Here is a 3,924-nt window from a genome sequence, read left to right as displayed (position 1 = left end):
CGATTTTTAAGTTTTAACCTTTAAAAAAACCCAATACCTTCCAATGACCTAAAACTCCAATACAAGTTGCACTCCATCTAAATCTAAAATGGCCCTCCTGGTACTTGATCAAAATACTTTGTAATTCGTCACCTTCGTAAGAGTAGTATTGTGAAGAACAAATTATATTTATAGGTGGGAAATAATGTTCAGTGGAAGGTTCGAATATAACTAGCATAGGTTATTAAATCAAGTCATCATCCCTTTCATTGTTAAGAAACAACTTACCATAAAAGTTATCCATTATGTATATGTTTGTGTGTTATCATTCATCACCCAGAGTTGGCTGGCTTGATTATATATATATATATATATTTGTATGGAAACTATCCGATGGTGTACAGCAGTTATTTTGTTTTAGGATTTTTTCCCAAGAAGAGAGATAAAAACATTTTGAAATGTAGCACATTTCTACTTTTTTTATAGACCTTTGGCTTTGAATTTAAAGACACAAGTACTTAATCAGTTAAATGAGTCAATTAATACCTTTCATAAAGCAGAGTATGCATTCAGCATCTAATAATGTCATTGAGGCTTTAATAACAAAAGGAAGAAAGAAGGAGTACACTATCTAACATTGTTCTTTATGTTGTTTCTTTAATGGAAGATGTGTTAAAATAATCAAAACAGTGCTCAGTCTCCTGAAAAAGTTGTAAACAACAGTTGTAAGCTAAAACGTAAACAAAATAGAAGTAAGTCTCTTTTCTGAGTAAAAAAAGTCGTTCTGATACTTGTTGGAACATTTCCAGTCAATACTGCTTAAAACGAAATAAAAACGTAAGCTGTTTAAATATATGTTTATCCATTTTCTGTAAAATCTTTACCTCTGGTTATGGATTTCATAAAACTATATCATAACTTACTTAGAATATGAAAGATTACTTACAAAAATGTGACGTTGCCTGTTTTGTATGAAGGTGGAAACCAAAGTAAAGTCAAGTGGCTTTTTGGGTAAGGATCGACGTGCGTAATAGCTGAGCACGGAAGAGGGTCGGTTCCTGGCAATTTAGCCCAATGACCAATCATTTGGTAGCTGTAGGAATCGATAGCAGTGACTATAAATCCTTTAATTGAAGTCCCATCAAGTTCCACTGAAAATCAAGTTTATCATGTTAATATTCGCAAAATGGTATAATCGTATCAGCAGATTTATATCTTTCAAGTCGATCTTAAAACTTAGTTTTGAAAAAAAAAAGGAAATTCGAAGTAAATAAATTTAATTTTCTGCAATTGCTTAATTGCATAACATAGTCTTGAGATGAAATTTACTAATTTAAAAAAGTTTTTTAGAAGAAACTCAAATAGTAACTAATATATTAGTATTATTGCTTTTTTTGTGCAGCTAATCTATTGTTTAAGCACAAAAACTGCACAATGGGTTATCTGGTCAGTACCCAACACGGGAAGCAAACCTCAAACTTTATCGTTATAACCCTTCAAGCTAACCTCTAAGCCACCCCGGGAAGGGCGTTTTGCACCTAAACTATAACACTCAGAAATTACAGCATACAAAAAGCTTGTTTGCTTGTTTTTGAATTTCGCGCAAAGCTACACGGGGGATATCTGCGCTAGCCGTCCCTAACTTAGCAGTGTAAGATTAGAGGGAAGGCAGCTAATCATCACCACCCACCGCCAACTCTTGGACTACTCTTTTACCAACAAATAGTGGGATTGACCGTCACACTATAACGCCCTCACGGCTGAAAGGGCTAGCATGTTTGGTGGGACGGAGATTCGAACTCGCGACCAATACGAAAAGCCCCAAGATAAATTCGGTCGCTAAGAGCACAAGTTATTGCAAAAAATATAATCAGCAAAAAAAAACGAACTTTCAGTTTTTATCTTGAACTCTGCAGACTTCTTCTTTGTGATGGTGTTTGGTTATTTGTTTCTTGTAAAGCAAAGCCACACTCGGCTATCTTCTGTGTCCACCGCGAGGAATCGAATGCTGGATTTTAGCGTTGTAAGTCCGTAGACGTACCGCTGTCCCATCGGGGGATGGTGGTGTTCGGTAGTTTAGCGTTGTAAGTCCGTAGACGTACCGCTGTCCCATCGGGGGATGGTGGTGTTCGGTAGTTTAGCGTTGTAAGTCCGTAGACGTACCGCTGTCCCATCGGGGGATGGTGGTGTTCGGTAGGTATCCAATTAGTTTTGTGTGTGTGTGTGTGTGTCTAATTCTTTTTCTTTCAAACGTTTGTCAATACTGTTATGTATTACTAAAAAAAGTGGAATTGGAACGTCTTACACGATCAAGATATTAGAACTTAATTAAACTTTTGAATGCGCTTTGTGGAAAAAAAAACTAAGATTTTTTTGCTTTTTTAAACATGTATAAGAACCCTATATATTTATCTGAAATGTTTAATAAATATAACTACAGTGTTGAAACACCCGATACTGCGAGACCACTTTAATAAGTATATTAAACTGTGGTCAAAGTTTGATCCAATGACTTTCTAGAGTCTACGGTAAATAATGTTTTAACCATATTTCTCTTCCTTTTAGCTATTTTGACCATTTTGTATAGTTTTAATTGTTCAATTGCATGACTCGTTTTTAACATATTGTCTAAAACATCGTAATAATCCATACATTACACTTCATTGAGCTTGATTTAATAGTTAGAAGTAAACGAGACAACAACATACCTTTAATTCCTCGAGACCAATGATAAACCTTTGAAGAAGCGGTGAAATTATATTCAGATTCCTCGAGAGGGCGCGCATTATGAAGTTCGTGACGTGGTTGAAGCGATTCACATGATTCCACCGGGGCTCCCTGAGAAAAAGCTAAAACTGATGTACCTGAAATGTTGATACAAATGAAAGCAAAAAAAATATGTCGACGGTCACACATTACGAGCTGTGAACATATGAGTTTATATGCGCTACTAGGCTAAATAGTAGACTTTCTGTAAAGATGTCAACTATTTCCTACAGGAAAAAATACTTATAAAACGTGTTGTAAACTAACAAATCCAATAACAGTACTTATTTTCAGCCAACTGAAAAAAAAAAAAATGAAGAAGTAGACGCCTAATACCTAACGGCGTAGAACATTCTTACTAGAACGATTATGTGGAAGATTACTCGAATTTACACGAACACAGGTAATCGTCGAGTTAAAATTCCTCTGATATTATAGAACCCATAAAGTCATGTTCGCGTTAGCTAAATCTTCTAACTTGTTTTTAACTATTGGCGTACTTTAGGCAAACAGAACTATTTGTTTATTCTGTTGATGTTATTGTGTTACCTTATCCTTCTTGTTTAGAATCTGGACTATTTCGCACACTCGACTTCACACAGGCGAGCCGTTCGTCGTTAGTAAGAAGTCAACGTCCTAGATCTAGGAAAATGACAGTTAGCTTAACTGAGCTAAATCGTTATCGAAAGAAATGCTCTCGCAAATCATGGAAAAGTAGTAGGTCAATGTTCCAAAACCTGTTACACAAACTCATGAATGAATAAAGAATTTTTTGTTTGTTTCAGACTTTCGCGCAAAGCTACTCAAGGGCTATCTGCACCACAGACATTACCTGCGCTAGTTGATCTTAATTTTGACTACTTTTAGCGAAGAGTTGGACTTGACAGTCACTCTTATATCGCACTCACAGCCTCAAAGTGCAAATGTGATTTTGCGATAATGAGATACGAGCTTTGAACCTTCAGATTTACAGTTCGGCCCGCTAACTCTAGGCCACGACCGGCGAAAATATGTAAATAACAAATGGAGAAGACATTTCAGTTAAATTATATTGTTACGTCTCTGTTCGTTTGATAATTTTCCGTAAAATTTCTTTCCGAGAAGCTTCAGCTATACAAGTCCTTTCTTAAATAAAACTAGTTTATTCTTTCTCAATTCAACTTTGCAAAACACGTAATT

Source organism: Limulus polyphemus, unplaced genomic scaffold, assembly GCF_000517525.1.
Source record: "Limulus polyphemus unplaced genomic scaffold, Limulus_polyphemus-2.1.2 Scaffold1032, whole genome shotgun sequence".
Lineage (NCBI taxonomy): Eukaryota > Metazoa > Arthropoda > Merostomata > Xiphosura > Limulidae > Limulus > Limulus polyphemus.
Note: the sequence above shows the minus strand (reverse complement) of the source record.